The following is a 12,212-nucleotide window of genomic DNA, read 5'->3' on the forward strand; positions in this document are numbered from 1 at the left end:
AGGAATCTTTGTTGCTTTTCTCATTTTCTTCTTCCCCAAAGCCTCCAAGTCTCCTGAAGTTTACGGAGCTCCATCTTTTTCTGAGAAGGATTTCATAGGCTCTCTGTGGAACCAGCCTCTTTGCCCCCACAGCATCTCCAGTGTCACAGAAGCCACAGCGCTGGGCGTGGTCCCTTTGACCACACACATACACACACACACACACACACACACTGACTCCAGAGGAGATGCTGGGTGAGGCCCCTTTGACCACACACACACACACACACTGACTCCAGAGGAGATGCTGGGTGAGGCCCCTTTGACCACACACACACACACACTGACTCCAGAGGAGGTGCTGGGTGAGGCCCCTTTGACCACACACACACACACACACACACACACACACACTGACTCCAGGGGAGGTGCTGGGTGAGGCCCCTTTGACCACACACACACACACACACACACACACACACACTGACTCCAGAGGAGGTGCTGGGTGAGGCCCCTTTGACCACCCCCCCCCCCACACACACACACTGACTCCAGAGGAGGTGCTGGGTGAGGCCCCTTTGACCACACACACACACACACACACACACACACTGACTCCAGAGGAGATGCTGGGTGAGGCCCCTTTGACCACACACACACACACACACACACTCTGACTCCAGAGGAGGTGCTGGGTGAGGCCCCTTTGACCACACACACACACACACACACACACACACTGACTCCAGAGGAGATGCTGGGTGAGGCCCCTTCAATCACACACACACACACACACACACACATACGCACACACACTGACTCCAGAGGAGACGCTCTGCCCTCACCTCCGGGCCCCTCTGGGGGCCCCTCTGGCCGGGAGGCAGGAGCGGCAGCCAGGAGAGATTTGCCAGGTCACTTAGCTCCTCCTTGGTCTCCACTGCCCTTGGGGAGCCAGTTCCCAGGATGGTTCCCCGCCCCCTCCCAGACTGCTCCGCACTTCTCCGCTTCACCTCAACCCAAATCGTCCTTGCTGTAGTCTATGAGAAAGGGACTAATTAGCTGTTATCTTCAAAATATTAATTTCCTTCCTTTTTTCTCTTGCATTTACTAAAAAAACCCAAGGAAGCGTTGGGGGTTGCCTTTGCCCCGCAAGCCCGCGCCCCGCTGTGGAGGGAGGGAGAGCCAAGTGCTTCGACTCCGTGTCCCCCACGGGCTGCCGGACCCTTTCATGGGGGAAGGGAACAGAATACTCCCTGAAGGAATTCCAAGAGAAAGGGAATTAGCATTCAGTTTCTGACATTCGCAGTAGGGTCTCACAGCAGGCCAATGACTTGCATGCTAGGCTTGGGGTGAGAGAAAATATTTTTCTAAATAACCAGCTCCCAGTTGGTCTGGATCAGAGAGCTTCTCTGACAGGACAGAGGAGGTAAGCGTCCACCATTCGGGCCTAGGTCAGGGCCAAGACACCAGAAAGCCCAGGAAGTAGACGAGTTCACTGTCTCTTCTTGTCCTGGGGCGGGGCGGGAAGAGGAGGCCATGGACCCGAGGCTCTGGTGGCCCTTTGAAAGGCATGTCAGATAAGCTGGGAGGCGCGGGGAAGACAGGTCCCCTCCCACACCTGTTTAAGGCTGTGAGGAGAACTCCTGCAGCAGTCTCTGCTCTGAGATGGGTCGAGGGCAGAGTGGGCAATCCAGCGTGGGCGAGGGCCAGGCTGCATGCTGGGCGGAGAGAGGGGTTCACTTTACAGTCTGAGCCCCCTCTATTCCCACTGGTGAGAACAGAGCCACCAGGGGTACCAGGGGGCAGAGGTGGAGCTCCGAAGGCTCCGCAGCCTCAGAAATGAGGGAGGAGCCAGGGCACAGGTGACAGGGAGCCCAGACCAGGAGCTACATCAGCTGTGGACATCAGTGGTGGGGCAAGCCGAGCCCTCAGAGACAAGGACCCATCCCAGGGCCTGCACAGAACCAAGCTGCCTTCTTCTCCACGATGCCATGGGCCAAAGGCTCAGACACCCCCTTAGGGAGAATAGGGGAGAAGCCAGCAGAAATAGACCCTGAGGCCTGGTCCGTGTGGCTCAGTGGTTGAGTGTCGATCCATGCACCAAGAACTCGCCAGTTTGACTCCCAGTCAGGGCACAAGCCCAGGCTGTGGGCCTGAGACCCAGTGGGGAGCATGCAGGAGGCGGCCAATGGATGTTCTCTCATTGACGCTTTTCTTTCTCTCTCTCTCCCCCTCTCCCTTAAATCAATAAAGAAAAATTATTTAAAAAAGAGAGAGAGAAATAGACCCTGAGCAGGACCAAAAAGGGACCAATTAAGTGACTGATTTAAACTGAGATTGAAGCTGGATTAGGCATTCAGTTATATTTCTCCTTTTTCTTAGCAAGTAACAACAGTTATAGAAGATGACAACACAAGGGAAATATTTTCCCTGAACATTTGAGTTGTCCAGTGGGCATATTTAAGCCTGCCTCCTGTATTTAAATGAAAGGAAAACAGCCTTTTCTATTTCAGGCCCGGTGATCTGAGGTTTTTGTTAACTTTTTGTCTTATTTTACATTCTTGGTTCTAGTTGCTAACCTCTGGATAGTTCCTGAATGTGTATATTCCTCTGAAAGTCTACAGTATGTTCTCCTCCTCCTCCTCCACAACAAAGGAAAGCAGGAAAGCTCACTGTCGTGGCTGAAATGTATCCCCTCAAAATTTGTATGCTGAAGCCCTAGGCCTCAAAACCTCAGAATGTGACTGTATTTGGACATAGGGCCCTTAAACAGGTGATTAAGTTAAAGTGAGGCATTAAGGAGGCCTAAACCCAATCTGGTTGGTGTCTTTATAAGAAGACAGCATTTGGACACACCAAGAAACATGAGGGGTGCACGGACACAGTGGAAAGGCCATGTGAGGACGCTGTCACACGACAGTCATCTGCGAGCCAAAGAAAAAGCCCTCAGGAGTAACCAAACCAGCCGTGGCCTTGCTCATGAACTTCTAGCCTCCAGAACTGGGAGAAACAAATTCTGCTGTTTAAACCACCCGGTCTGGGGTGTTCTGTTATGGGAGCCTTAGAAAACCAATACACTCACCTTTCCTGGTTTGCCCAGATCATAGAACTGTGCAAGTGAGGGTGCCATGGTTAAACTGAGCCTCCCCTCTGGAGCTCACTATGGGCACACTTTTAAAAAAAAAATTAAATGCATTGGGGTAACCTTGGTTACCGTTATTTAATTTTTAGGTTGGGCACACTGTTTAAAGTGGAAGGGCATTCTACAAGGCTGATTCTCCTGTTTGAGGGTATGCTGAGTGTATAAAAGTGTGGCCAGGGCACGACGGATCCGTGGGCACGTGTGATCTCTAAGGTCCCTTGCAGGACCTGAGTTCGGGCAGGAGACAGAGGCTCAGAGGCACACAAAGAGGGCAGCTGGATTGTGGCTGGGTGTGGGGTGTCCCTTGCCCACTCAAGCCATTTTTCTGTGACAGATGCTTCTTTCTTACTGATGAGGAGGTTTGGAACCAGTGGCACAAACTGAAGGACAGTATAAAAAACTGAAACATGACCTTGAAAGTTGATCACAGTCCAAGACGTGTAGGAAAAAACTTCAGGAAATCCGCCATTTAGCAGAGGCCTTCCAGCTGGGAGGGTGACAGAAACCCTGTGAGTTGCCATCCGACGGCCTGAGGTCTTGTGAATACTCTTAATGAGCAATCATTTCTGCCAGCTGGAAACTAGCTCCTTAGCCGGCATCTGGAAACCACTCAGGAAGTCAGGGGAGGCCCCTAAGAAACGAGGCTCTGGGAAGACACAGATGGCAGAAAATGTGCCCTACGCAGAATCATAGGGTTGTTTTTTTAATGGAGATGGGGCTTGACCCAAGGTATTCTGGGAGTAAGTCAGCCTGAACCCACATCAGAGACCCAGGTCTGGGGAGAAGACTTTCCTTCTGTTCTGTGTCCAAGGCACGCAATTCGTGTTCCGTTACAAACCCTAGTTAAGGACACTAGGACAGTGTGAACCATGAGGCAGGGCTAAGAACATTAATGGGATTCCACCTGCATTCAACCCATCCCTCTGTTTCTTCCAACCCAGAGATATAGGCTTGACTTCATCCACCCATTTCTTTTCCTGTCTCATTTAATTTAATTTTCCCCCTTTATTGATTTTAGAGAGAGAGGAAGTGAGAGGGAAAGAGAGATAGAAACATTGATGAGAGAGAACATTGATTGGCCGCCTCCTTCATGCCCCTCACTAGGGATTGGGCCCACAACCTGGGCATGTGGCCTGCCCGGGAATCGAACTAGCGACCTCTTGGTGCATGGGTCAACGCTCAACCACTGAGCCACACCAGCCGGACTCCCTGTCTCACTTTATTATGATCATTCACAGGGCTTCAATCAGAAAGACGAGCCTTTGCCTTATTCAACCAGAGTCCAGAGGGCAATTTTATTCAGAAGTGCAGAGCGGTGCCACTCCCTCTCTACCACCACTGTTTTGGGGGTAAAATCCCAGGTAACGATGCTGGGTCCCCGAGCAAATGCTCACATGCCTATTATGGTCCCCTCTTGGCATCATTTTGAGGGCGTTGTTTTCTCTGCACTCAGGTCCTGCTGCCTAGCACCCTGTCCCCCCTTATAATCCTGTGGGTAGAGAAAAACCCTAGTTTGCTCTTTGCCCCAGAGCCTTGGAGCTCTGTGCAAGGGGAGGAGTACATAAGCCTCTGTCAAAGGTCTTTGCTATCTGAGCATTGCAACAGCCAAAGCAAATGGCCTAATCTCTTGCTGGAGATAGGCAGGGCCAGGGCTGGGCAAAGACTCTTGTTTGTCATGGAATAATAGAATTCTAGAACAGGGACACCTCTGAGATTTCCTGGTCCAAATACACAAATGAGGAAACTAAGACCCAGAAAGATGAAATAACTTGTCGAGGTCACACAGGCAGTATGATGCATCAGTTGCTCCAATTCATTGAGCACCTACTACTATATTACCTACCACTGGGCGGAGCATTCCTTGCATCATGTCACCCCATGACAACCTAGCAAGGTGGGTACTGTTAGCTCTGGTTTACAGAAAGGGCACGGAAGCCTAGAGAAGCCAGGGGACTTGCCTAGGGACCCCAGAAGCACACAGCCAGGTTTCCCCGCACACTCTTGGCCACCACTCTCGGAAGTAAGACCCTGTTTGGGTGGGGATGTTAGAATGCTGCATTTTCCATAACTAACACATGCCTGACAGGTTACAACTGCTGTTTTGTAAGTGACCGGTACTGGGGGGAGGGGGAAGTCCTCCTGGCCTCCCCGGGGTGAAAGGATTAGACTTCTCAGCTCATCTTTCCACAGGCTTCTCCAAAGAGGCTGCAAAATGTTGACAGGCGGGTTGAAGGTGGTCAGGTGCCAGTCCCTGTGGCCACTTCCTGGTTAACACACCCTGGCACTCGCAGGGAGCACACGGAACAGTGACGGGGGTGGCCGCTTTCTCAAGGGGTGAGTCCAAAGGGGAGGCCCCAGAAGCTCTGGGAGGTGGGGCAGGACTGGTTTTGTGTCTCCTTTGGACCCTTCCTTCGCATTGCTGCTCGGTATCCCTTCCTTCATGTCCCAACAGCCCCCTGCAAAGCCAGAACCCTTGACCCGGTGCTCCCCTCCCCGCCCACACCCACGCTCCTCCGGGCGCGCTCTGCCACGCGGCTGACTCATCACTGGTCCCGGGCTGTCTCGGGCCGAACCCTCACTCCCTTAGGTAACGCACTGGAAAGGTAAAGGGTAGACTTGTCCATTTCTGAACAGCCGGGAGTAGACTTGGGGAGCCAGGAAGACCTTGTAGGAGGACACGTAATCACAGTCTGATTATGTCACAGCCCGATTTCTAGGGTTGCCAGGAGGCTGACAGTCTGCTTCCCTTTCTCCGAACTCTCCGGGGCAGGACGTCCAGGGCTCTGCCCGAGCACAGTGCACTGTGAGTGAGATGTATTTGCACGTGTGTCCTCACGCGCACACCACCCAGTGTGGACGTGCTACCCCCCCGCTGTACCTGGGCGACTCTCAAGTGTCTGTGTACAAAGGACAATGGAAGCTCTGCTTAAAGCCATGGAAAAGGACATTGAACTCGCATTTCTGAACATCTCGTATGGCTCTATGTACTTATTTTCATTTTTATAACAACCTTGAGGGAATATTATCATCCATTTAATTGATGAAGAAACTGAGACTCAGTGACTTGCCCAAGTTCTCAGAACCAGTCCGAGCGAGGTCTGTCTGGCCTCAGTGCCCCGTCTGCGGAGGCCCTTGGCTCAGCGTGGGCCTCTCGCCCGCCGACGCTGCCTTCTCGCGCTGGCTCACGGGAGCCGATGGTTTGGTTATCAGGAGTTTTGTGAGCCGATGGTCAGACGTGCCGTTATTAAAAGCCAAATTACATTAAGTTATGATAAAATAAATTACATTAAAAACAAAGGTAAAAATACTCAAAACTTGCCACTATGATTTATGCTGTAAGAGTTATTTATGTCTATTTTATCTGGATGGTGGAAATACTGGGTAAAGCTGGAGTATTGCGCTCCCTCCCCAGCTCTGCATTCAGTGATAGCACGTTGGTATCCTGAAGTCAGCCCTGCTGGGACGATTCATGCCATGGAAATGGGCAAAGGCTACACACCAGGGCTTTATCTTTCTGGAGGACCAGCTGTTAAACATATACTAGCACACCAGTGTCCTGTCCCAATACCTCCTCATCACAGACACCAAACCTTTAAATCTTCGGGCTAAAAGAACACATCAATGTAATTTAATGGTCTCCAGACTTCTTTTGGGCAAAACTGCTGTCAAATACCAGGCAGAAGGCTAGTACCTGACACAGAAAGCAGACATGGCTTCGTTATTGTTTTAAGCTTTGTGTAAACTTTGCCATAGCAACAAATAAAAAAACACATAGTTCCCTGCTGCTTCTCAGACCCTGAATGGTGACTTTTCTTCTAACTGCCCCTAAACATTGGTGTTCACCAAAGTGCTATTCTTGACCCCTCCTCTGTCATTGTGCACCCTCTTCCTGTCTGACCTTCATTCCATGTCCTCCGCTACCAAAACGACGCATATTTGTTGGCTTCTGAAAGGCTCCAATAAATAGCATCTCTTTTTCCCTGCCATGTTCTGAATAAACTGAGAAATACAACAAGGAGTTAAAATGTATACTACCAACACAGAAAAATCAGATGCAATGAACAATCCCAAAATAAACAATTCCATTTACAATAGCATTAAAAATAAAACTACTTAGGAATAGTTTAACTAAGATTTGTACAAGGAAAACAATAAAATATTGCTGAAATAAATTTAGAAAGCCCTAAGTAAATGGAAAGACATCTGTATTCATAAACTGGAAGACAATTTTGTTAAGACTACCGACCCAATGCAATACAAAATCCCAACAGCTTTATTTATTTTTTGTAGAAATGGAAAAATTGATCTTAAAATTCATATGAAATTGCAAGGGACCCCCAAATAGTGAAAAACAGTCTTGAAAAAAAAGAACAACGGTGAAGAACTCACTCTTCCCAATTTCAAAACTTACTACAAAACTACAGTAATCCAGTCAGTGTGGTACTGACTTAAGGACAGATATATAGATCAATGAAAAGGAATTGAGTATTTAGAAACAAACCCATACATGTACGATTGATTTTTGACGAGGCTGCCAAGACCATTTGATAGGGAAGGAAAAGTCTTTGCAACAAATTGGGCTGGGATAACAAATTAACCAAAAGAATGAAGTTGGTCCTCTACCTGGTACCATATGCAAACATTAACTAAAATGGATCAAAGATCTAAATGTAAGAGCTAAACTAGAAAAATCTTAGAAAAAAACATGGGGAAAAATCTTCATAACTTTGGATTTGGCAATGTATTCTTAGATATGACACCAGAAGCATAAGCAACAGAAGAAGAAAAAATAGATACATTGGACTTGATCAAAATTTAAAACTTTTGTCATCAAAAGATACTAACAAGAAAGTAAAAAGACATAATAGAAGAAAACATTTGCAAATTGTGTATGTCTGACTGGGTTTGGTATCAAGAATATATAAAGAACTGCCCTGGCTGGTGTGGCTCAGTTGCTTGGGCATCTTCCTGTGCACTAAAAGGTTGCTGGTTTAATTCCTGGTCAGGGCACATGCCCTGGTTTTGGGTTTGATCCCCCATAGGTGTACACAGGAGGCAGCCCATTGATGTTTTTTTTCTCTCTCCCCCTCTCCTTTTATTTTCTCTCAAAAAATCAATTAAAGAATATTTTTTAAAAAGAATATATAAAGAACTTTTATAATTCAATAACAAAAATACAACCCAATTAAAAATAAGCAAAATACTTGAATGGATATTTCTCCAAAGAAGATATAAAAATAGTCAACAAGCACATAGAAACATTCTCAACATCATCAGTCATTAAGGAAACACAACTCAAAACCACAATGAAATACCACTTCATACCCACTAGGATGGTTCTCATAAAGAAAGAAAAAGAACAAGAAGTGTCAGCGAGGGTGTGGAGAAATCGGTACCCGCATACATCGCTGGTGAGACTACAGTGGTGCTGCCGATGTGCAAAACAGTTTGATGGTTCCTCGAAATGCAACACAACATTACTGTGTGACCAGCAAGTGCACTCCTATGTGGTACATACCCAAGGGAAATAGAAACAGGGTTCAAAGAAAAACTTGGACACGAATATTCATAGCAACATTATTCACACTAGCCAAAAAGTAGAAACAATGCACATGTCCATCAGCTGCTGGACGGACAAAAGGTAAAATGTGGTATGTCAATACAATGGAATATTATTTAGGCATAAAAGGAAGTCAAGTACTGATACATGCAATAATATAAATAAACCTTGAAAACATGCTAAGAGAAAAAAGCCAGTCACAAATGGTTACATATTATGCTTTCATTTATAGGCAATATACAAAATAGGCAAGTCCATAGAGACAGAAAGCAGATCGTTGGTCGCCAGGAAATGAAGGTAGAGGGTACGAAGAGAGACTGCCTAATGGGTATAGGTTTTTTTCTGGAGGGGGTGGGGGTGATGAAAATGTTCTGGAATTGTATTGTGGTGATAGTTATAAAATATTGTGAATGTAATAAAAGTCACTGAATTGTATACTTTAAAACAAAACAGTAAATTTTATAACATAATGTTAATTTTGCCCTCAATTTAAAAAATGGAGGTAAAAGTATCATGTTTGTTATTGATGGAGGAAACTGGAGGATGTTGGAGGACCTAGGTTGGCATGAGAGCCAAATGGATCTGATTGATGAGTCCCCAAATTAGGCAGACTTACCCCACCCAGTGACAGGCAATGCTAGGTCTGGGAGGATATAGGAGGGGAAGAACAGAGAGGAACTTATCTGCCAGTTGGCTCTCTGCCAAGAGGAAGAGAAAATTGTTTGGTCTCAAAGCCCAGTTACTTCCATATTTATCAAGCAGGTGTGAATCCATTACTCTGGGAGTAAAAAGAAAACAGTCAAGCAGAGAAAGGCCAGGTATTGTGTTCAACACACATAAAAGGAAACATCAGGAGAAGGGATCATTTTCTTATTAATAATATGCACTCTGATGTAGAAAATAGAGCTTTCTTTGTTTCATATAATAGTTTGCACCTTTGTTTTTCTGGGTAGCCAGGATAACAGCAACACTTAGTCCTGCAATTAAAGGTACTTCAGGCTTTTTTGGTTTACATTAATCTCTCTTAGAGTAAAAGGTATCTTTTAAGTACGATGTCAATCAAATGCAAGTTTACCTCCCTGCTGGAGCTCGTTCTCCCCTCCGGCTCCTCCTCCTTCAGATGGGCCGTGTTTGCAGGGAGGTCACCTAACATCGTGGCAGGAGTCCAGAAGCTCTGGATCTTCGTGCTGTTTGATGCAGTGAGCTGACCGAATCTGATCCCTGAGTGTTTGATCCTGGTGCTGATCAATGAAATCTGTGGCCAGAGAAGCTGTACTTGGTTTTCTTGGCCATGAACAAGAAGTTGAGCGATATCTAGCCCCCCAGAGCCTTTGATGGTGCTGGGGCTGCAGACCCTTAGAGACTCAGTCGTATCCTCCTCCCGGCCCTGCCTTGGGTGTCCAAGGCAACCTTTGCTGTGGGTCACCCTGGTTAGTTATCCTTCCCTCTGGGAAGCTGGGGCCTGGCAGGGGTGGGGCTGCATGTGGGGACACGTCATCATACGATTGTGGGGAACCCAGAGCCAGTTGCACTATCTCACGTGTATCTATGTAGTCATTCAGCCTCTCCATGCATGTTGGATGCCACAGGAAAGCAGAACACTGGCTACAATTCTCTTTAACCCTCTTTGAACCTTTATTTCACCCTGCTCCTCTACACCAAAACATTTTTAAAAATCCGTGCTCACCCACTTGTCAAGTTTTTTCATAATGGACCCAGATTTTTTGTCACTGACTTCCTGTCCTTTCTCCTAGATTTTGCCTCCTCCTTCTCCTTTCCTGTTGGGTGGGCATGACACAGAATCCACCAATCAGAATAGACGCTGATCAATCACAGTAAATATTACCTGATACCTGTGTTTTCAGCTCAACAATCATGACAATGCTCAATGGGCTGACTTGACAGAACTAGTCCTTAAAAAGGAGCTGTCACAACTTAGAAATTCTACTTATGTTTTTCTAAGAAATTGATGAGAGAGAGAGAGAGAGAGAGAGAGAGAGACACTGACCTGTTTCACCTAATATATGCATTCATTGGTAGATTTCCTGTATACGCCCTGACCAGGAATCGAACCCCTGCCAGGACAGAATTCTCCTTGTCTTTTGATATGATTTTCAAAGCCATCGTCTCACTGCAGACTGGAAAGGAGCTGATACTCAATGCTGAAGAATGGCTTGGACTTCTGGCTGACTCTCCCCAGAAGCACTGTATCCCATTGATCCCATGATTTAGGGCGAGTGAAAAATACATCCATTGAAATTTTCCAAAAGTAATTATTTTGTTATAAAGGGTCATACTTTTAAAACTCAGAATTTTAGCTCCCCTCTTCCCTGCCACTCCCCACCCCCATGTCCAACTACCTTCTGGACTTCGCCTGGATCCTCTACACGAGCTCTATCTCAAGCTCAACATGTCCCGAGCTGGTCTTGTTCTGTGCTCAGCCAAATTTACGACTCCTTCTGTACCCTCCATGTCAGTACATTGTAATCCACTGGTACTGGTTAAGAATGTGGGTTCTACATTCAGACTGCCTGAGTCTAAATCCTGATTCTGTCACTTACTAGCTGTATGACCTTGAACAACTTTTTTACCCTTTCTATTCCTCAGGTCCCTTGTCTATAAAATGGGGACAAGAATACTACTATCTCATGGAGTTGTTAAGAGGGTTCAGTGGGTTAATTCACGTAAAATGCCTAGCACAGTGATATATTAGCTATATAAAATTGCACCATTATCCACCCAATTACCCAGGCCAGATACTCAGGAGTTATTCTTCATTTTTCTTTGCTCCATCACCGACCAGTCACCAGCATTTATTGACTTTAACATCTGAGTCCGTTTCATCTCTAACTCCTTTGCTAGTTAGTGCTTTAGTCCAGCCCACTGTCATCTGACACACACTTAAAAGCTCAGAAAAACATTTGTTGAATTAACAAATGAATGAACAAATGAAGAGGAGGAAGAAAAGCAGGAGAAGAATGTCTTATGTAATTGTCTTAAGGATTGTCATGAGGCTCACGTGAGACAGAGATGAAGAAAGCCTTTGGTGGACAGGTGAGCTAATGATATTCATGTTGTAGAATAAGGAAAGTTCTTTGATTAGAGTATTTCCAGGATTTTACTCAGCATGTCTCATAATTGGGACACTGGTCATTAACACTGTTCAATGAACTCTCCAGAGGATCTAGTTATTTGGCCCTTGGCAACTCAAAATTCCTAAGCTCAGCTCCCTAGACTGGGCGGCTTTTGTGGTACAATGTCATGGGCAGGTGGACCTCCTTACCCTTAAAACAATTCTCTTTACTTGACTGGCTATGGCCTTAAATTCCAAAATTAGAGCTTTATTCCTCAGTTTATTGAATAAGAGGTTTAGTAAAAAACAAATGACTCACTTCAGTGTGAATTAGTTCATTCCTTTCTCTCCTGACAGGAAAGTTTAATAAAGGGGGACATTAGCGTGCAAGAGATTTGGAAGCCACCAAGAAGGAAAAAAAGACATATATACACACACACACACACACACACACACAC

Source organism: Molossus molossus, unplaced genomic scaffold (genome assembly GCF_014108415.1).
Source record: "Molossus molossus isolate mMolMol1 unplaced genomic scaffold, mMolMol1.p scaffold_m16_p_1, whole genome shotgun sequence".
Lineage (NCBI taxonomy): Eukaryota > Metazoa > Chordata > Mammalia > Chiroptera > Molossidae > Molossus > Molossus molossus.